At 38.6% G+C, this 24,076-nt stretch overlaps 1 protein-coding gene across 2 annotated transcripts in view; it reads left to right on the forward strand.

Moving 5' to 3' along the window:
• Positions 1-3,579: 3,579 nt before the first annotated feature.
• Positions 3,580-24,076, forward strand: part of calcr (calcitonin receptor) — a 48,530-nt gene continuing 28,033 nt past the window's right edge. For both annotated transcript variants that reach the window (XM_019262632.2, XM_019262633.2), the window contains exon 1: positions 3,580-4,013. The gene's annotated coding sequence lies outside the window, so the exon portion shown is untranslated. The remainder of the gene's footprint in view (positions 4,014-24,076) is intronic.

Below are 24,076 nucleotides of genomic sequence, written 5' to 3' on the forward strand. Positions count from 1 at the left end.
GGCCCATTTGATGTTGAAACAGTCCAACCTATTGGAGGTTACACAGTCATAAAAGTGGCAATAAGTTATATTATACCGTAAGGCATTTGCAGGAAATGATAGTGACTGGTGTCACATCCCTACACCCCTTCAAGTGGATCCATCCATAATGTCAGAGGTCAAGTGGGAAATAACTAAATGACACAGCCAATCGCAAACACTTATTTGGTCACCATTGTGGTTATTTAGTTATAAACTTTTAAATTTCACAAAGACACACCTTCCCTCTTTACCACAGACAAAACATTATGTGTATTTGCAGCCAAAAGCAGCTCTAGATTTAGCCAGTTTTCAGTTTTTTGGAGGCCGATCACTTTTTGGCTGAACTAACGTCTTGGATTAAAAATGACAACCCTGTCCATGCCCAAGTATTTACTGCACCTGGCTCTCTTTGAATAGATTCAATGTCCCTGGCCCCGACTGTAGGTTAGCCAGTAACTTGAATAGTTTCTGAGCTTACAGTGTTATAAATTAGTTATTTAGAAATATAGTTAAACTACAGTAACCATACTGAACCATAACACTGGTTCACTAGTGCATGGTTAGCATTTGGACGTGAGACAACATATTTCACACATGACACATAACCTGGCATTAGACCAAGCTTTGTATATTGCTAAGTGCCCACTTTCACAGGATGGAAGTCTTTTAGAAATCATAAAAGCTTGTTCAATAATCTTCTTAAAGCTGAGCATTGAGAAAAGTGATCACGTCATCTAGAGACAAATCAATGAGCTGCTCCACATACTGAAGAAGACAGCAACAATAGTGACTCTGGGCACATTTACTGATTCACAGCTGGACATCTACATTATATTCAGACATTAATGAATGAAATATGACAGAAAACACTTCAGCACTTGATAACATTAAAGAGTTGAATGTGTGCACAAGGATCGAGGTTTTTGTTTCTAATCTGATATTCAGTGATCACCGTTAAAAAGGTATAAAAAAAGTCAGTTAGAAGTAACGCTTCTTTTCTCTGTTTTCATGAACATCATTACCAAGAATGCACCAATATGTTTTCTTTACTCATCCACCACCTTCCATCATCGCAATCCTTCAGTGCTAACAATCATTCCAGACTCATTTTGTCAATCCCAGGTTTTCTGTAAAACTACATTCTTCCATGTCAGAATTTGATGCAGTGACATCCTATTAAACTCAAGCTGTGACTCACACTCACTATCCTCTAGATTCACATCACAGCATGTCCCACAAAACAGGCATCCCTCCAGCTCCATTTTCCTCACTCATCCACCACCTTCCATCATCACTGACCATAATGAGGGGATTCTATGAAGAGGACTTGCTAACCACAATACCATCTGCAGCACAACTTTAAATATTTATCATGTGAATACGGTTTCACACGTCCAGAATGACTTTTATTCAGTTGTGGAGAGGGCGAAAAGAGAGGAAGAAGTTCTTTGAAGTTGGAATAAGAGCAAAAATCTGTCACTGACAACCAAAGATTTGGCTCTCTTCCCCTGTCCAGAAATCAGTGTGACTGGAAAGTCAAATTCTTTGTTCTATGATATGATTTAGGGTTAATCTAATTAATGTATGTGTGCAGATGCACATGTCAAATGTAGCTGACAGGGGCAATATTGTTTTCAGCTCTGGATGATGACTAGCATTTCCAAGTAGACCTGTCCTTCTCCTGGGCGGATGCTCTGTCCTTTGGTTTGAAGGCAGTGCTGTTTGTTTGCAGATCTCGTGGCTTAAGAAATGACAGCCTCATCATGTCTTTCACTTTTATAATGTGTTATAAATATGCAGCTACATGTCTGCCACTGACTTGGCTGTGAGTGTGTGTGTGTGTGTGTGTGTGTGTGTGTGTGTGTGTGTGTGTGTGTGTGTGTGTGTGTGTGTGTGTGTGTGTTAAATTTGTGATTTACAAACAGCTGATTGTGTTGTAATTAAGTGTGAAGTTTAAGTTGTGGAACAAAAAACACACATCAAGGAATACATGCTGTTTTTTAAGTAGTCCCAAAGGTGTTGCATCCACAGATGTTTCCTGTTTTCTACACCACCAGCATCTAAACAGTAAGTCTGACTACCAGGCATCAGATATGGAAATAATTTTTTTTGCCCCCTTCGCCTCGTCAAACAACACTCCTTTAAAAAACAGATCAATAATAATATCCCCACTTCAAGACTAAACAGAATAGACTGTCAGAAAACTGCAGAAAAACCTGTTAGGATGATAATTGGATATTGGACAACATCTGCCAACAACTCATCAGTTGTCCAGAGGAAATCAACACGGTCTGCAGCACCGTCATATAAATAAAGAGCATGGGTGTTAAACTCTCATGCTGATGAGAATTACCGTAAACATTGGAAAAACCACACAGTGAGGATGATATGGAAAAAGAAATAGTGGTGAGCAACAATGACAAAAAAGATTATAATTCATGCCAGAGTTATTGTCTCATTGATTCTGGAGGGTCCACTGCTGATTATAATGCTGCTGAGTCATTAACAAAAGCAGATGCAGGATATTCAGCCTCTTGTTTATGGTAAGTTTTTTGGTTGAGGTCAGACTTTAAAGTCCTCCCTCACTCAAAAATGTGTTTTTCTTTTTGTTCCTTCGCTCGGATGTTTGAGCTCCACGGTGCAGAATGATAAACGAGCACGGTTTGTTTTCACATTCATCTGCTGACGGGGGAAGTTTCTCTGTGCTCACCTTAAAGACACCCTGTGGATTTTTCTTTAAACAAACAAAAATTATGTTTACATTACAGTGTTGTTCACCAAAACACATGATTCCTCCTTCATAACACATTTGCAAAGTTGATTATTTGAAAGCCAGTATTCTTTATATCCATTTATCTCAGCTAGCAGTATTCTATTTGACTTTCTGGTGTACTGCAACATGTGTTTGTGCGTTATTGCCACCTGTTGGCCATCTTGAACAAAAATTTGACCCACTCATAAGAAAACTGCTCCATAGCACTACTATAGGTCCACAACTCTATAAGCAACCTTTAAAACCTGAGTTTAAGACATGTTGGTACTTCTGTAAGCAGGGTTTAGTGACTTCACAACTGGCAGCCAATCAAGCCTTGCAATTATGAAATGCAAATTATTCAAGTGTGATGTGGAGACTGGGCATTGAGTTGTTAAATTGATGATGATTATAGCATTTTATATACTATCTGTTGAGAGGAGGTAATTTGTACCTGACTAAATCTAATCTTTATTGCCTGATATTGTGGCTGTTGGGATATAAGTGTAAAGGAGGGATTTAATCAGCCATATGGTGATTAGATAATCATTATAATAACCAAACACTTTTGTCACAAATCTACTGTATTAGAGATGCAAAGTGGACATTTAAGTACATTTTAAACGAATATTAGAGTAAATAATATGTCATATGTTTCCTATATAACAACAACAAAATCAAGACTAACAAGACAAACTGAGCTGTGTCACGGTACTGTAATTTCTCCTTATGCTGTTTGTTTTGTTGCCGGTGTGCAGCGCACACGCGGTGGAGAGGCTGCCTCTGCTCACTGTGCGTGTCTGCAACGCACAGACAGAGATAAGGCGAGGAGGAGCTCCACCACAGCACGCTCGTCCGCGTAAACGGGAGGCTGTTAGACGCACTTGGATTACCGGGCAGTCAACTGTCACCGCTCATAACAGCTACAGACCGGCGCCCTGCCCTGCGCTCCTCCACGGCGCGCACCGCCGGTCATTAATTCATCTCATAAAAAAGGCAGACACCTGGGAGAAGACGCAGCAGTAGTAGCATTTGATTAATTTTTTTATTGTGGGTTTTATCTCCGTGGATGCAAATAATAATAATAATAATAATAATAAAAAGTTTTATTAACGCGGAGTCCTACATAGGAGCCAGTCTCCGAGGAAGGACAAACATCGGGTTTCCCTGAACCTCTTCAGCATCTGTTTCTTTCAACCAGGGCTGCAGTTTCTAAAAAAAAAATCTCTTCAAGTATAAGGTAAGTCAAGCACTCAGGCTTTCTTTTTTAACTTCTTTAAGGCACTGTTGGGAATGGCGTTATGATTATTTAGTTACTGGTGTAATATTCCCATCTTGACATTCAGTTTGAATCATTTTATGCCACCTTTTTTCTGGACTGATGAAGGAAAATCTGCTTCTCTTTGCATGAGATGACTGTGACTGTTGACGCAATATGAACTGGATTTTCCTTTTCCTGTGTTCTTGCTGCAGGAATGTTATTATATTACCTGAAGAGGTGTTTAAATCTAAACACCAGCTTAGCTCAACATTATTTTAGGCAGAAGAAGAAAACAAAAAAGAGGAAAATGCAGAATGTGACTCAGACTCATGTTGTGCTGTTGATGCTCTATTTATTTGGCTGAAAACTGAAGTAAAGGGTGAAAGGAATCCTTATTAGATTCAAAATAGTCATGGGTGTATGCATTATAGACATAGCCAATCTTGTTCAGTGTCCTGGTGGTTTTTCCTGAAGGAATTGTAAATGCAGTAAATCCACACAAATATGTTCATGCCCAGGGAATAACATAAACAACTTTTTTGGTTAATCAATGCAAATTTACAGAGGGATTTTCAATAGCGGCGTTCAAACTGCATACATAAAGGTGTTTAAAGACTCTAGTTTCTCATCTTTGTAGCTAAAGAGATTTGAAGGAGCGTACACACACACTCACGACTTATACATCCACACATAATTCACACACACACATTCAACATTGTATTGTTGCAGTCCATACAGGCTCCTGCTTCTCTTCAGGGAAGAAAAACAGAGAGGCGTCTGTTATGTTCCCAGTAATAAATATATAATTTTACATACTAATAAATACACACCAGGACGCACACATAAAACGAGCAGTCACACAGCACACAATGCTTAAAAGTAGACCCGTACTATACACAGATTAAAGGTCAATGCATGCAACCTTTCTACGCTTGCATTAATCATAGTGCCACGCTTACAGAACACAGAGACTGTGCAGAGGGTGAGACCAAAGCTGTTTTTGTGAGCTTTGCGCTCAGAAAGAACTGTTGACTTTGTGTGAGTTATATTTTCTCAAGCTGAATCCACCCAGGACTTCTCTTCTCTTCTGCGTGAGAATTTTTGACACTGGTTTTTAAACCACCCTCATGCATTCAAATTATATTAGCAAAATAAGCATTCCTTCATGGACCCACCAGCCCACAACCCGGAAACAAAATCAGCCAAAATCATTGCCGAATGCTGCCTGCCTCATTTCATTCAGTTCAGAGCAAAAACTGAAGTGCTTGCCTTGAAGATGTCTAAATTGGGATTCTTCTTTTGGGGATTCCTTTGTGTTTACGTAACCGTGTTCAGAGTAATGGCGCGTGTCATCTAGGCTTTGATTAGAGGCAATGGTGAGTGAAGTGGCTTCAGTGAGCTGATACGATTGCAAGGAACGAGGGCTTCTCGGCACAGTACCGATATGCCTATACCGTGCAGCACAGACAAAGACAAGAATAGCAACAGACATGCAGTCAGGCTGTCGAAGACATATAAAGACAGAAACAGCACGGAATGAGAAAGACAGCACAGAAGGGATATGTGCAGACAGGCAGGCTGAGATATGTACAGTGCCCTGCAGTGGGTTGGGGCTGGGTTAGCAACATTACTGGTTGCTTTCTGAATCTCAGAGATAAGTTCGTCATTCATCATCTCACACGCTGTCTCTCTGTCTGGTCAGAGGCAGGCAAACGAGCTCGCTGCAAATTGGCTCCCAATTTGAAGGGACAGGAGATTCTGAGAGAGACCGGAGCTGTCTGTAGACCTTTTAGAGGAGCATTGTGCATCACATTCAAAAATCTATTGTGTGTTAAATATCAATGGTCACCAAGCACACTTATGCAGCATCTTTGTGCTTTTGTATCGTACTTTGGGCTTTTGGACGACAGCAGTCTTGTAATTGCCATCGGAAAACATGATTTGAACACCACACGAATGCAAATACACAGCAGCACACACGGCTTCTGTCTTCTTCCCTTGCCTCTTACACACAAACACACACACACAGTCATGTAATTGAGACCCATCACTAAGGGAAGGTCAGCAGACAATCCACTGCCCATTGTTATTCCTCAATATTAATCAAGCTTATGCTCCATGTTTTATTCATACGAACATGCAATGACCCACAATGTCACTCTGTCTGTGCATCGTAATCGACGTGTTCATGAACAAGGCAATGGTCAATTTACTCCTCAGGACTAACAGTGACACTTCCACATATAATGCACCCTTAGCAGAACAAACCACAGAGAGTCATGTCAGTTAACATGATTCTGGTCCAGAGTTACCAGTGTGGAAAAGCCCTCTCCTTTGAACCACACGCTGTCTTAAGCCACCCTTGGATGATGTGGACAATTTTGCTGTCACGCAATTAACTACTTACATTGGCTGTTTTGCAAACCTTGAAACAGGAGCCAGGCGAAATGAAACTGCATAATTTGGACTCATGTTGAAATGTCACACATTAAGATTTAGAGTTCTCATGCTGGAAAGCCATACATCAGGCTCAGACAGATCCAAGGCTGCGGTTTAACCTTTTCCATTACATAATAAATAGGAGTATGTCGTCAGAGCCAGAGGTCAGGCTTTAGTTCTTCATTTCATGTTACCATAGACATGCAACAGTGCCCAGATAGACCAGTGAAGATACAGACATTTTGAGAGTACTAAAAAACAATGAACAAGCTGGACCACTTATAGGATGTGATTAAAGTTAAGTATTCCTATACGTGCCACACAACTCAGTAGCCTTCCATCTTTATTAACTTTCAGTTATCTGCATGAGTCAGATTTGAACTTTATTCAGGAAAATGTTCTTTTTACGATTTCCCATGAAGACAAGGGGATCTACTGTTGTAAAATTCAATTTCACAGTCATCTGTTGCAGTTATCGCCACCCCGTTAAGCTGTTTACCAAGTGCAGGTGGCTGGATGAGCAGTTTCAGAGTAATAGAAGCTTGGAATATTTGCATGTGATTTGTGCCTGAACTCACTGAAGACTCCAGGAAAGAGATGCACATGACATTAATGAGACAAAAAGGTCTTTATTTCAGCTTAATACAAATGAAGCCGTGTTTTTTTCATGCAGTGACAAATCGCCTGTGATCGGTGCTGCATCTAGAGAGCTTCATATGGTGAGCAGTAGTATCAATAGGTGGTGCTAGAATCGAGTGAATGGCTGATAGTCCATTCAACAGATTAGGAGTGTGTGTGTGTGTTTGTGTTTGTGAGATACAGCCATGGTTTTCCGATGGCTTAACATTTTCATAGAAATGTCATTGTGTCTCCTCTGGCCTGTGATATCTTCTCATCTTCTAATACCTAAATTCAATTTGCTACTCAAAACACTACAGCTGCTCGGCTAATGGCAAAACGTGCTCCCTGACTTCCTTGATCGATCCAATGTTCCCTGTCTAAAATCATGAAGATTTGTTAGCAGGGCCAAAAGAACATGCAGTTTCACAGCGCCTTTTTATTATATCGACCCTGTTCATCTTGAAAAAGTCATTTATAGGGTCCTGAAACCAAAAGAGCAAGAGTATGAAATCATTTCTTTTGGGGCTATTATAACCTAATGGACAGCTGTTTCAAATTGTAAGATACTTAATAGCTGTTTGTCTCATTAAAGTGTCTTTACAGCTGTTAAATTGGGCTTTTAATGCAAGTTCAATTCCACAGAATGGTTTCTAAATTTCTGCCCGGCTAAGAAAAGCTGTTAACCCTCCTAAGTATCCTAAATCCCCAATTTAGGCCGCCCCTACCAAATGACTCCTTGCAAACAACAATTAGCAGTTACTCTGCTAAATGTTTAACACTGATAGCTAATTCATTTGCTCTAGAAAACAAAGCCTTCACTGAGCCTGAAAACAGCCACATGTTAAAGCTTCTTCCTCAACAATACTGTATATTTTAAATTTAAAATGATTGAACAGAGCTTTTAAAAGATACCCTAATGTAAACTCATCTTTACTTTGCTGGATGATTTTGACAGTAAATGGAACTCACGCATCTGTATGAAGAATCCAATTAGCATGGTAATGTCCATGTGCTTCTATTTTCTGCTGTCGGTGGAGCAAGAAATGACACGCTTGTTTCATTTTCTCTCTCTCTATCTCTCCGGTATTTTCTCTTTGTTCACAGTTTCTGCTTTTGCTTTTGTTGGCTCTTTCATCCGTACACTTTACTCCGTGTATGTGCTAGAATTTGTACAAACTATCTCATTTTATCTTCAGAGAGCCCTTACCTCGTGCTTCTCCTGCCACATTTCATTGTTTGTTTCTTGAGTCTTGAGTCTATCAGAGGCCAGACTGACACAATGGCATGTCTTCTCTTATTTGTCTCTCGTCCATCTTCTCCTCTCTTCATGTTTTTTTCTCTGATGCTGCACTGACTGATTCTTCGTCCTTCACGGTTAATTGCATTCTCAGTCTCCTCTGTCTATACCTTCCATCCTCCCACCATTGCTCTAAATCTTTTCACCTGCTCCCTACTGCATTGGGTTGGAAAATTCTTCCTGGGGGTTTTCCCAGTGTCAACCCCCGATAGCTTTCTGTCGCTTAGTGAGACACCCAAAGAGTGCACAGAATTCTGGGTCGCTGACACAGACAGTGGCTCGTCTTTAAAAGCTCCTTTTTACTAGATAAAATACATTTTCATTTTTCAGTGCTTCAGGTCAGCCTGGTTGAAAATTAGATTCTTTAGTTCTTGAGCAACAAAAACAACCAAAAAAAAAGGATTCAACCTCTCCTGATTTCCACAGTCTCCATAAAAACAAGTTGTTGCTTTCCCGCCTTTCTGTCTGTATTCATCTCCATTCTTCCCTGCTGTTTATCACTCAGGTGTCCTGATTATCACACCCGATATGTTTGTCTTTTCTTTTTCTTTTTTTCTTTTCTAAACACTGACATTTAGAACGACGCACTGGAATATTTTTGGCACCCTTTCTCCGGATTTGGCGCCCGCACAAGGCGCTGATGCATCTGTCTGCGTACGTGCCTGCAGTCTGTAGATAGTAATCTTTTTATTAATGAGAATTTCTGTTTTGCACTATAGACGACTTAACATATTAAAGAAAACACACACTAGCCAGTAGGTACACCTTGATAAAAATAAAAAAAATGAAATGATTCAGAAATCGTTTGGAGGCCTAAAGAAATATCTAGCAAGAGTTTGAATGACACATCAGACCCCTGAAAGACTCCTGCGGTTCAACAGTGAAATCTCACTCTCAGTGCCGTCGGCAGTAATTTAATGTAGCGAAATATTCCCTTCCAAGCCCTGTGTGTGCTGTGAGACATTGTTAATTCTGACTTATTACAATATCCCTAGCCTACCAGACCACTCATTGATTTCCTCTGCCGTTTGGCTCTTTTTCATCCTAATTTTGGCTCGCACTTCAATTCTCTCTATGACTCACAGAGTCGTGTGTAATCACCCCCAATTAAGGTTTCCATGATTGATTGGTGGCACCCAGGGAGAGCCATTGATGCTGACTTTGGAGATTGTGGCCAAAGACTTTCACCCCTTTCCAACACGTGTTAGGCATTTTCCTCTGGAAATCTGGGACTGCATTTTCAAGTTGGTTTCAGCCTCAACAACAATGTCTATTGTTTTGGTTATTGTCATAACACCAGGGGAAAAAGAAAAAAGAAAGTTACACATCTGACTAGTGAGCCAGCGCAATAGAAAGGTCCAGGCTGTCTCTTTCTGAGGGTCTGAGAGCTTTAGGGACTCCAAAATGAGGCTTCAGGGGTTGTTGTGCAAAGAGAGAATGATTTGCAGCATAACTGCTCTGTTCTTGAAAAGCTCTCTGCTCTCACTTCCACTCCCCTCTTTTTCTCTTTGGCCACTGGCTTCTTTTCCTCAATTTGTCTCATATGGCTCTTAATGTTAATTGAATGTTTATTGTAATGTTTGCTCTCTCTCACTCTCTGTTCATTTCCACCTCTATCAGTTTCTTTACATCACCCCTCTCTAGTCACAATATTAAAGGACTGTAAGAGTATTTTAATTGTCCTGTTAGGTACTGTGCATCATCATAATAACAGCAGTAATTTCTCTCTCTCTGTCCGTTTACAGTGGGTAACATCCACACAGAGTCCACTCCATGACCCAAAAGACTGTACTAGGAACACTGTGCCCAGAAGGGAGTTGTATTTAATGCCTTTCGGCTGAAGTCCAATGGCAAAATATTTCTTTAATTGCTTTCCCATAGCCCTCAGCTGCATTGTCCTTCCTCTCCAACTGCACATCAGTTCAAGTGGGAGTTGGCGATGTAGGACAAAAGGCATGTCCTAATGGGATCTGTGTACAGCCATCTTTGCAAAAAAGTTTCTTGTGATTTTAAGTGCGTAGCAGTTTATCAATCTTGGTTTATTCTGCATTTCTACTCTCGTCAGTCTGGCCACATTTAAATGAATATTTTGGCTTTATGATTTTTAAGCAGACTTGGAGAGAAGAAAAACCCAAAATGCAAAAATCTAAAGCCTCCAGTTCGATATAGGATGTTGTGGTTTGCGTGCTTGCGGGTATTTTGATGCTGGCTACCTTTATTTCTCTCTTTTATTTCCACCAGATCAGCTCAGAGACTGATAGAAGATTGAGCTTCTTTTTAAAAACATACTTAATGTGGAAAAAAGAGCATAGGTCGAGAGGGCCTCCTGAGAAAGGGTCCTCCCTCACACTGATAATTGAGAGCATACTGTGGAAGAATGTGCGCTTTATTTATTTATTTATTTATTTTCTTCATACGTCTCTGGAGCTGCAAAAGCAAGGTTATCTTTAAGATGTGAATTATGATCTGCATATGGAGAGAGTGGATTTAGAGTGCCGTACAGTAAGTCACCTAGATGACAGTCAGCCCATCTGTCACCGTCTTTCTTTGCTGTGAGCAGGCTTTTAAGATCTCAAGGGGGATGTTTGCCTGTTTATGCAAATTCAAACCTGAATGAGTGCCTGAAATTTTATTTTAGAATGACACATGAAAGTGACTTTATAGAAAAAAAAGGTCGACCAAAGTTATCTTTAACTAACTGGAACAACAATGAGATTTGAATTTAGGACACTAAAGTACAGCTATTACACTAAATTTATTTATCATGTCATAGGACAACAATAAAAAAGTCACTTATCGTGATTTCTCTTTTTGTGCTTTAATGGTATTCATTCACAATCCCTTATGAATACTTTAGATGTTTTATAAGACTTTTAAAAAACAGGTTTTGATGTATGTATTTAAATTTATTAAGATCTATTCATGTGCTTTTGTTTGACTGTTTGAAATCCCTGCTGGTCGAGTTTTATAAAGATTTATAAATGTCTGCTTTTAGTTAAAGGAACCAGAACCATAGGTCTCTTAGAAACTGAAAAATGACTGCTTTAATGCCAAAAACAAGCCAATGGGTTCAGTTTTAATTGACAGCATACAAGAGAGATTTTGGATGTAACCTAAATTAGTACAGATGTGCTAATATAATGAATAATATATTGGTTATTATCAGAGCAGTTCAGTTTAATTTGCAGTATAAATGAATAACTTTCAAACTCAATAGGAATCAATCTAATTATAACTAATTATAAATCAATAATAAAGCAATTATAAGTCATCAAAGTCATAATTAATTACAGTTCATTAGTGTATAATTTTATGGGCAGTATAACTTAAGCTATAAGTTACTACTACTCATAATAATAACAGTAATTATGATGATTATTATTATTATTTATAAGTTGTAAGACATGTTTGAATAAGAGCAGGTGCTCGTAGTTTGTTTCACAAAATAAACCTATTCATTAAAATATTAAACGCTTGATGGATTTCTCATTTAAATTTATTAAAACCGTTTTTAATTATTATTTTCTAAACTTTTCTAAATAGGGAAAGTATTTAACTAACTTTAATTAGTAACTGAGAAAACATTTGTTAGTTAGTTTAATGAACCTGTAGTTCAAAGAAAAGAAATTGTACCTAAAAGCACTTTTTGCAAATTACAAGAGTCAGAGTTTATTACTAAAATAATAAAAAGTAGTCAGTCTGTCAAATTTTAATTGCAGTAAAATTCCTGTACATAAAGTAGTGTGTTGGTGGAAGTACTTTGTACAAGCACGCATTCATGCTGAAAAACTTAATTTTGACAGTCCTAATGGATTAATATGAGGCTGACCGTGATAGAAACTGCAGAACATGAGGCGCATCTGTCTACATCTATCCACTGATTAGTTAATAGTGGGGCAATTTGCAGTGTACTTTGCTGGCCAGACTCTTCCTGGGCTCTAAATGGCACAGATAATGGTAATGGTATCAACCAGAGAGGAAATGGGAGACTCTCTTCACCTCTGTGAATATGTGACAGTTGTGTATGTGTGTGTGTGTGTGTGTGTGTGTGTGTGTGTGTGTGTGTGTGTGTGTGTGTGTGTGTGTGTGTGTGTGTGTGAGAGAGAGACGAGGTTAATACAGGATCATGTGGACTGGCGTGAAGCCAGCAGTACACATTTCCTCTCTAGCCAATCCAAATGTGCAAAAGTATACCTGATAAGGACTTGCATTGTGATAAACCACTTTGAACTCAGACCTCCCGTGAAAGAGGAAAAACTATTAAACAGATCCTTTACTTTCTATTTTATATTAATGGTCCTGAATAGAAGATTCAAAGACAGAAAATTGAAACCGAGTCTGAAATAAAGAGTGATTATCCCATTTGGAGATATTTTTAGGGCAGTGACGTCAATTTAGCCTGAGCAGATGTTTTAGTTAATTACCTTTGCAATGATACTGTTATATGCTCATCTTAATTGCATGAATTTTGAAGTATCGATGCTACTGTTTGTCCAAACAGTCCTTACATCCATCATTTTGAAGAGATAATACTCTGATCTCAAAGCATCTTTAAATCTTTGGCTGATACTGTGTGTACCTGACAATGTGTCCAATATGATTAATATGTTTGTTTTGTAGAGGGCATGACTGCACACACCCACACACACGTGTTCTCTATCTCTCTTTCATCACCTTAGAAATGTGAAGAATCAAAGCTATGCATGTACTGTATCAAACCATTAAAATATAAGTGATTAGTGATAAGTGTTTCTTTATGTTCAGTCTTATATTTGATGTTGTAACGAAAAGCAAAAATTATTTGTCATTACATTAAAATGAACACTTTCATGATCAAAATATGCTTTTTCACATTTTTTCTTCAGCATGTTGCCGACTAAATATTTCAGGACATTGTAGAATATTGCTTAAAATCCCGCCTGATCATTTCTGCCACTAAAAAATAATCCTTAATAGTGGAGGTGATGAGCGTGGCAAAGTTAAAGAGCTGGCTACTTGCACATATAATGGAGGAGTTTTGTTATCACCTCTGCTCTGAACTGCAGTCAATAATTCATGCTCTGCTAAAGCCAGCTTAATGTGGTTTTACTGTAGGTGCCAGGGCATGACCAATTACAGGGTGTGAAGGAGTTACACCCCTGTTTTACAATTAGGATAGCAAATGTAGTGGGGAAATATTGCCTTAGACAGAATGTCAGGCATAAATTTAGAAAGTGATGCACATTCAATCATTGTGATTGAACCAATACGTTTTCTTCTGCATTGTGTGACTCTCTATATGCGATATGTCACACTGAGGAAGAAAAATTATATCATATTGACATTTAAATACATTTAATAGTCTTAAAATAAATATAGAAAGTATGAAGAAAACCAGGCACAAGGCTACAGCTACTGCAGCGGATGTGTGTTCATTGTTCATTTTCTCAATGATGAATAAAAATCATCTTGCCCATGTCTGTTAATGATTTGGGAACCTTATCAACGTGGACTTAGTTTCATTCCAGCCAATTCAGCTCAGGCAGCGGCGCTCAAGCCTGTCATTACCTGCTGCCTCCAATCAAGGATGATTTTTTTTTTTTTTTACCGTTTCTGAAAACTTCCAGCATTGATTCTGACTATTTTTTTCCCTCCTTCACCTGCTAGATAATGATATTTTGACAAATGCATAAAGTTAGAAATATGTCACTGAAATGGTTGTAATTATGAGTGTTATTTATATTGAGTTGAACAGTTGGCAAAAAAAAAAAAAAAGCACTGAGGTATTTCTGTGAGTGTGTGTGTGCGGGTTGGTGCTGCTCTGTTTGCTCTGAACAATATGCAGAAGGAGAATAGTGAAGAGATCTGCTCTGGTCTTTTACTGATTATAATTCTTTGGCTAAAAATAACTCATGGTCTACTGCAAAAGAACGATAGAGTGTGTGTTTTTGCTTATGTGTGTGGGGTGTTTGTGTGTGTGTGAGAGAGGGACAGGGACGAGAGAATTTTTGCCCTCAGTTCACGAACATCAAACCCTCATTCTGACATTATTCTGCAATAATTCAACAGTCAACAGTTGGCATCAATAAAGGTTGTTTGTATCAAGGAGGACATGATATGCTTTTATAGGCTTAATAAGCAGCCATGTATGCTAAAATACAATGATAAATAATTTAATAAAACATGAAATGAAAATATTTTCCTGTCACGATGAGACCTCTAGTTATTAGTTGATACATTTCCAAGTGGTTGTGGAATTTTCCTCGCTGTTGTGTTTAATAATAACACTTGACATTTCATAATGACACTTTCATTACAACATACAGTGTTGTTTTCTCTGCATCAATATGAGCAGGATGGAATTGGTCATTGGCATTGATTACTCATATATTTAGCACAGAATAAAACAACAATCAGAGTTTTGAGATGAAAGCTGAACAGAAAGCCTCACCTGTTGACCTGCGGAGGACAGCAGGCATCACGACCATCGCACAAAAAATTGTTATTGTGTTCACAGCAAATGTTAATTTGCTTAATGCGAGACAAGTTCTAATGCAGTGGTTTATAGAGAAATGATCTAAGAGCATATGAGGGATCTGGAATCAAATGTATGTTTTACTTGTAACTGGAGTCGGGAGGCCAATGAGAAGATATGGTCTTGGTGCTACATTTTGAGTTTCACCTAAGAAAGAAATGATTGGCTGAGTCCTGCAAACTGAGAAATGAAGAGCTAAAAGCATGTAAGACGGCCTCCAGAGCTTGCTTCACATGAATACAGAGGTTAAAAAAAATTACTCTGACTAAGCTGGAGAAAACTTTTGGCCATCGAGCATTTGATATTCCTGAGAGAGAATTTAAAAGAGCTGTGTCATCAGCGTCAAAGTGATAAGGGATCTTTTGCAAGAGATCTTCATCAGGAGTTCAACCCGAGGAAGAGTTTGAAGTAGTAATACTACCAGAATTTGAGAACAATGTAACAATGTATTTGTTCACACTATGCATTAAGAAGACTTTATCTTATAATTATCTTGTAAATTATCCGTCCTTTGTTATGTACTTAATTATGAACTTTCATACATCATGCCCCTCATATGCATGTGTGCATTGTAAGAATACAGTTACAGTACATCTCTCTCTCTCTCTCTCTCTCTCTCTCTCTCTCTCTCTCTCTCTCTCTCTCACACACACACACACACACACACACACAAACACACACGCACACACACACACACACACACTTGAACCACCGATGTGTTTATATGACTGTCAAGTAGGTTTGTAACACTTCAGGATGTAATCACACATGAATGCAGCTAGTAATAAATTTAGCAGAGCATGATTATAGAAACACACACACACACACACACACACACACACAGAAAAAGAGGGAGGGAGAAAGAGAGAGAAGAGAGAGAGAGAGAGAGAGAGAGAGAGAGGGGGGCTATAATCTCTCTCGTTCACATTCACAACACAAAGCCTGAAGAAGAAATGCTCGATAACGCTCCGTCATCCTCCTCCCCTCTAGTCTTTTCATCTGAAGTCATTTGCATATAGTTAACTTTTTGTGCTGGGGCTGAGAAAAAAGGAAACAGGCTCCTGTACATTAGTCGCCTGCAGTCATGATGATGGAAAATTGCTTTTCTTCAAGTATTTTAGGTTGATTGATATGTATTGCACAAATATCTCTCTGTAGTTATTCTCCTATCAGCCCATTTCACGTATGTTCTTGGAAAGTTTCCTGTAGGCACAGAATGTTACTAATGGTGATATTACAGTACTGTAAATGTTTTGTATGGAGCTCAACTGTGTATTGGTTTAGGGAAATGCTTGCTGGGTTTCTTGCAAATGTGTTTCCATGCTAAAGATTTTCCTATGCTGGAAAAGTGGTTATAAAAAGAAACCTATGATTTTTGCATACATTTGTTTTTATAGTCATATGTTTTGTCTTTATTTTCCAGTCACATTGGAACATGCAGTGTTGACTGTAGTGTGTCCCTGGTGTGCTTTTGCTCTGCCTGCTGCAACAGAGCTATTTCTGTCAATCTCTTTTTTTTAATTTCCTCCCACCTACCCTGATTTATCGAATAAAATGTTTGTTCCATTGACCCAGCATACATCCCAGAGCTATTACTTGTTCCAATAGGTGCTGATCATTTTCCACCCGAATAAGCCCCTTCTTTCTGATTCTTTTTGAACTGTCTTGTTTGAGTCTGAGATTGAGTAGCAGGATCACGTTGGCCTCTGATCTCTTCCTCTGGGACCTATTTTCTGTCTGATTGCTATCCTTGATCCAGAGGAGCTTATCTTTCATTTTTGATTTGTAGCACCTCTTCTCTGCTAATGCTTCTACAAGATGCTCTGCGCTGCCATACTGTTCAAGTTTGTTCTGTAAGGATTTTTGCACTTTGATCTCTTTGGTCATTTCGTAATACCTTCAATGTGGAGCTTTGGACTAAAGACATAACCTTTGATATTGTTGAAGTGAAGGACTCAACTGAAGGACTTCTAGAGGGCTTAAAATAAAAAGCCAGTATGTGCTTATAACGCCTACAATAGGAAGGGGAAGTTGTGGAAAGAATCTCCAGATGGATGTCATCAAGAGGACCTATTTCACTTGAAGTGTAGCCTGCATGTGCATAGAAATTTAAAGAAATGTTTTGAAATTTTGGGAAATACACTGAAACTATAGCTAGTAGTCCATCCATAGCTTAGCATAAAAACTGAAAATGTGCATGGTACTGTTATATGTATATTAATCTCGACTGTATATCAGTGAGTTTTGATAGTATCTGTACTGCTGTTTTTCCAAACAGTCCTTACATCCATCATTTTAAAGAGATAATACTCTGATCTCAAAGCATCTTTTGGCTGATACTGTGTGTACCTGACAGTGTGTACTCACAGCAACATGATTAATATGTTTAGATTGTAGATGGCATGACTGCACACACCCACACACACGTGTGTCCTCTATCTCTCTTTCATCACTTTAGAAATCTGAAGAATCAAAACTATGCACAAGATCAACAGCAAGTATTATTTTTCATTCATTTAGAAAATATGCTTATTGACATTTTTCCCAAGAATTAGATTACAAGATATATGTTCATTAAATGTGAAGCTACAGCCAAGAGACATGTTATTTACTATGTACTTTTGCACTGAAAAATATATGAATTAATGAACTGTTTCCAGTCTTTATGCAAAGCTAGGATAACTATCTTTAGGTTTTATTGTCACATTTAAAATACATTGTGGTCTCGAGCTTCTCATCTAACGTCTGACAAGAAACTGAATAAGCATGTTGCCCTTAAATATCTCAGGACAGTATAATAATCCTTAATAGTGGAGATGGTGATGAGTGTAGGAAAGTTAAGGAGTTGGCTATTAAAGGAGTTTTGTTATCACCACTGCTCTGAACTGCAGTCAATAATTTATGCTCAGCTAAAGCCAGCTTAAAGTGGTTTTACCAATTACAGGGTGTGAAGGAGTTACTCCCTCATTATTGTGAAGCTATAGCCAGCAGTCGGTTAGCATAATAGGAAATGGGATGAAGACGCAGTAGATACAGCCTAGCCTAGCCTGCCTCTGTCCAAAGATTTAAAAAAAAAGAAGAATAAACTTCACCTCCTGACACCTCCAAAGCTCAATAATTAACATTTTAGATTTAATTTGTCCAATGACAGACATGAGAGTGGTATCGATCTTTTCAACTGTCCACAAGAAAGTGGATATTACCTAAAATGTCAAACTAATCCTTGTATTTAATTAAAGGTATTAATCTTGCAATTGAAATTGTTTTTTCCCACTCAGTGACACTGAAACCAAGCCTGGTAGAGGTCAGATGGTATTCAACATCTGTCCTCTGCTCTCCTCTTTTGGGAAATGAGACAAACATACGTCATTGGTTGGTTAACTGATGAGATGAACCCTCAGTAGAAAGTCAAGAGGAAATGAAAGGGCTGGGAAAAGCAAAGGTTTGCCAGATGAAAGGACTTTGATCCCCTGAAAAAACCCCTCCATTCAGTGGCAGATATATGTAAGCACCTGAAGCTATCTACACTGCTTCTGAGAGGCTGGAAGGATAAAGTGACACTTAATTGGTTCAGGAAATAAACAAAAAGGCAGTGCAAAGGCGTCATTGAAGAAAGGGAGCTGCTCATTTGATGGAACAAAGCTTCTGTTCATAAACAGACTCTTTTGTGTACTGGTTTCAGGAGGATAAAATGTTATTCAGGAGTTCATATAACAAGGGTAGATATATTTAATAAACCTGATAACGTAGCTGAGTGATTATTGGAAATCCTGTCATGTTTAGTAACAATCTGAACTACAGGTGCATTGCATCGCAAATGAGTATCATAAACTATGTTGTGTGAAATGTATATTCACGTGCTTTAAATATGCAGTTTGATAGTGGCGCTCCTTTTTAGGTGTTGCTTGTTTGTTGTTTGTTGAAAGTCTCAGATTCCCATGTGGCAAGTATCAAGGAAATTAAACCTTGTAAATGAGGACTTGCATTGTAAGGAATGGTGCAGCTGTAATCAATAGATGTAGTCTAATGGTGATGCAAAAACAAAACAAAGATTTCAATGATTAAAGCCTTTGTTAACCTGTGCAGTTTTCCAACGCACCTCAGCGTGACAGCGTTCTGCTCCAGAAACTACTGGCATGAAACTAGATATTTAACCATACTCTGTCTCAGCAGCAACCCTCTGGGAAGCGGTGACATTAGTGTGAATTAATCATCTGTATGCAAATTGGCTGAAGCATTCAAAGCAGTAATCACACCGGTGTTTTTCTTTTGTTAGTCAGGCTGGCTGCATGACTGACACTGTTAAACATCTGATTACTATAGTCTCTAATCATGTAGTTCTTTTGATTGGCAGATTTGCTGCTTCTGGAAAGATCAAAGCAGGTGATTGTGTTGTAGTTTAGCCATAGCTGGAAATAGAGTAGTACCAAAACTCGTGCTTCAGCAATTTAGTTTTGCACTTCCATAAAGTCTGGGAGGTCACAAGAGATAGATTTAAAGAAGAATTGTTATAATAGGAGAAACAGAAGTATAGATTTTGAATAGTTAGTTTTAGTCTTTGGATTGGGTAAAAAACACTACCCATAACAAAACATAACAACAAGAACTTTCCATTATAGAAATAGAAATTAGAAGTTTTAAGTCCAAAGTGAGAAAACTGGTGGTTTCATTGTGGTTATTTGAGACCTTAGAGAATTTTCTCCAAAGCCACAGCAAAAATAAACTGTACTACTTCTTGAGACAAGCAGTACAGGTTTCTATCTCTAAAACTGGAAACAGTTTATCTCAACTCTAAATGCCATTACAGTACAAGCCATTCATCATATGAAACTCACATTATTAAATGTGTGAAGGCTGTGAATCATACAGTGATATATCTTGTCTGTGGGTGTGGATAATCATGTTTTTTTGATGAGGCAAGGACCATTACTTCGTGACATTTAAGTGAGGTTACAGAGAACAAAATAGGTTGTCTGAATGAAGTAAAGCTGAGCAGACAGTGGGATGGACTGGGCACTCGAGCATTTCGGCTGTAAATTGATGGGAAACGGGAACGGGAATACTCTTTTGATCGTAGAAGCCCGGTGGTCTCTCCGCAGATTAATCTAAAGACCACCATGACTGTAACCTTGAGAAACAGACATAGAGGGAGAGAAAGTGAGACACAGAAAGATAAGTGGGAAATAGGAAGTTTGCAAAAAGCAGAGCATAATAAAGGTCCTGCCAGGATGAATATGGAGCATGTAATTGAATGCAGGGAGGAGTTCGCTTTTGGCAATCAAGTATGTCTCATCCTCCTGACTTCAGTTACTGTTATAACTCAATTTAAAGCAGCTATAAACACTGAACCACATGACTGTGTGTATGTGACTGGAGTCACTCGTAGTGATGGACCCACATAGAATCCCAATTCTGCAGTTCGCCTTAGCTCTACATGAGATTTTTTAGTGCCTTTTAACTCATTGTTTTGGTTAATTTATGGCCAGTTATTTTACTGTTTTGATGAACTGTCACTGGAAGAAAGCTCTGAAAGCTCACTGTTCACTACCTTCTTAGAACCAAGCAATAGACAGCCAAAGATAGCAGCTAGCTGGTGAACATAGTGGACCAAAACTAAGAAGAGGGATTATTGGACTCTTTGGAAACCAGAAACATGACTCTTGCTAAGTTAGCCATCACTATCCAGGATGTACGTAATTTGTTGTTCTTCCAAAAGACATACAGCACATAACCATAAATGCATGGCAAAGCAAACAAAACACAGTGCACAACACAACTTTCCTAGACATGTTCCAGACAGATTGCTACAACTGCTGTAATGCTCAACTTAGGCTAATTTAGAGATGTCACAGAAATGGAAAAATCATGTTCACTTTCGGATGTTACCTCATAGTAAAATATCGTAGTTATTCTAAGATGCATTGGGCACACCTAAGGCTGTTAACCACAGCTGAGTTATTAGCTGTTGGAGATGAAAAGTGGCTCAGGGGGCTCCAACCTGTTCCATGCAGTCATAAGTGGAGAGAAGGAAATGCTTAGATGGCTCCCATCAGTCTGCCTGCATGGCAAAGACTAAATAATACCAATTTACATAAGATGTATGTTTCTAGTATTGGAAAAGGAGGCAGCAATATGGGTACTGCTGGGTTAAGCTAATGTATCAGGATGAAGTCTAGACTATGATGATATCCACCAGAGTCTTGTTGCACTGCTATCCATATTTCCCCTTCTAAATCCTCCCTTATTAAACCAGTCTCTCCCTTGTCTGCCCCTTCAATTTCTTTCTGGTCTTGGAGAGGAAACGTGTGGGATGTCATGGTGTTAGACATCAGGTATAAATCAACTGTTTACAGACAGCCAGGGTGAGTCTTCTTATTACAAGAGGCTTGTTTTGAACAGCTGGAAAACTAGCACACAATGCTCTCTTGCTTCAGTGCCCCTAACCACATTGCTGCCACTTCACTGGTGAATAACACACAGGATTTGAGAAAGGTGCTTGGCTTCAAATGCTGGAAGGCAATATAGCTCCTTTAGGGTGAGTAACAACACTAAATGTTTCTTCAAGCACAGTCAACCGAGAATTTAATAATGAGTATGGGAGGTGGTGATCTCTTGCATGGTAATAATTAAATAAAATATGAGAATGAAAGAGCTTAAGGATGCATAACTTGTAACCAGGAAGATTGTGCCTACAATTAAATGCTCTGACCTCTAGAAGATGAATCACATTATGCTGCAGGAGATAACTGGCCAATCAGTCCAGACTGTAAAGGCTTTGTGTATTCAGATGCATCTTAATTTGTTTACTCATCATGGGAATGAGTTTCCTTGTCATAATCAGTTTGATTTTCCATTGGTCAACCATCCACACATTCTTGGGCTGGGATGCTCGAATATTTGTTTAAGACTTCTCATAGAAAACAATCCTCCAAAGGGTTTTAGACCAATAAACAACTCAGTCTGCAATCAACAAAGATTGCATGCTTATCCATTCATTTCATCATATCAAAAAGAATAACATTGACTGATGGACTATGAGCATCATTACTTTGTGCTGGGACATTGCTTACTAACTAGAGGACTGGCAGAGTGAAGACTGAAACGCAGTTTCTGTGTCCAGGCAAAGAAAAATGCATAAATAAGGTCATAAACTATCTGGATTGGCAAAAACATAGAGAATGAGTTCAGAGAAGCAGAACTTGACACAGCAAAACAAATTCATTATTTTCTGAATTTCTCTATTAACAGCATGCACAGACCACCTATAGCTGTGCTGAATCAGGACATCATTTATTTGTCACAACAGCTAAAAAAGGCTGTGTAATTTCAAAGGCACTTTTAGAATATGTCCAAGAAATAAAGCCTTACCTTCATGGAGGACATTATGTGACGCTGCACCATCTTATGTGTGGAGAAGGTGTAGCTTGGCTTTCAGGTCAGGTTAATTTCAACATTTACTTATTTTATTTGTACGTGTCTTCTCATCTGCAAACTGGCTTTTACATTCTCCTATTTGTATTTCAGAAAAAAACTGGACAGGATTATGAAGGTAGCTTGACTTTTTTGGGAGATCAGGGAAGGATCTCAGCTCAGATTCAAGTTGTTGATACAAGTTGATTTTCATTTGCAAATTAATCATAAAAAACATTCATTAACATGTGTAGCTATTTTGAAATATTAGTGGAGAGATAATGCAGTTTTTTTCCCTTGCTTTTTTTAAAAAGATAAAAGATGAGGGAAAAAAACAATAATTATTGTATAGTCCCTTATTGTGACAATACATATAATGCCTCATCAGTTTTTAATCATCTTTTGTATGCATTTTTGCATCATTTTTGAGTTTTAATCGAATTATTACTTCTATTTTTTATTGAATTAGCCATTGAACCCCCTACAACTGCAAACATACTCCTGGTTAGGGATCGTTGTTCTAGGGCCAAGTTTCAAATTCAAAATATTGTATTTTATTCATGTGTCTTGTCTGATTGCTTGGTCACATATCAAATCAAATCAAATCAAATCAATTTTATTTGTATAGCCCAAAGTCACAAAGTACATTTGCCTCTGAGGGCTTTACAATCTGTACAGGGAGTGACACCCTCTGTCCTTAGACCCTCGGTTCGAGTGAGGAAAAACTTGCCCACAAAAACCCTTTAACAGGGAAAAAATGTGGAAGAAACCTCAGGAAGAGCCACAGAGGAGGAATCCCTCTCCCAGGACGGACAGACGTGCAATGGATGTCACGTGTACAGGACGTATAGAGTAGAACAAGACATATAGAGTAGAGCAAGGAATAAGAGTGTGCATTATCTGGAACACAGACAGATTAGGTGAAAATATGATGTGTCACCATAACAGGAGCCTGTTTAATGTTTAAAGGATAGTTGATAAATCTGTTGGCTCTGCTCAGAGTCAGAGAGAAAGTCTTGAAAATGTAACCGGAAAGGGAAAAGGGAGCACGAAGGAGAACAGAGCTTTTAAGGGGGGAGTACGTAGCTCGGAGAAGGGGTGTCGGAGTGGGAGAGGAGGGGTGAGGATGAGAGAGAGATAGAGAAACGAGGTGAGAAGGGAAAAAAGATTAAAGGAGCAGAAGATATATGGAAGCAAAAAGAGAAAAGAGGCCAGGGAGGAAATGAAAATGCAGAGAAAAGTAGGATTTTGGTGAGGAGGGAGAGGTAAATGCATGTGAGGAAACGGGCTTGTTCTTTTTACCTTAATTGGAGACACTGGCATTCGGTATATTTTTAGATAGGTGAGGAAACCAAAGCACATGAAAAAAGTTGCTTCTCTTGATGTTTACCTGTTTCACCTCAACAAGAGCCTGACTCAAATACAGAAACATGCTCAGTTAATGACGCGTTGAAAGACTCAGAAGAGGGTGTTGAAACTGTCCATCAGTCCGCATGAATTTGACCTGATACAGTCTCATATCTATGAATGTTACTTGATAACAATGAGTCATTTTTTAAAGGTCCAGTCTGTAAGATTTAGGAGGCTCTATTTACAGAATATGTATAACTTTGTTTTAATTAGTGTATAGTAACCTGAAAATATGTTTTTGAGACCTTAGAATGAACCTTTCCTATTTACATATGTTGTCGGTGCTCTTCCACAGAGTCTGACATGTTGAATCGCAATGTTTCTACAGTAGCCTTTTCATATCTACGGCTC

The sequence above is a fragment of the Larimichthys crocea genome, chromosome XIII, assembly GCF_000972845.2.
Source record: "Larimichthys crocea isolate SSNF chromosome XIII, L_crocea_2.0, whole genome shotgun sequence".
NCBI lineage: Eukaryota > Metazoa > Chordata > Actinopteri > Sciaenidae > Larimichthys > Larimichthys crocea.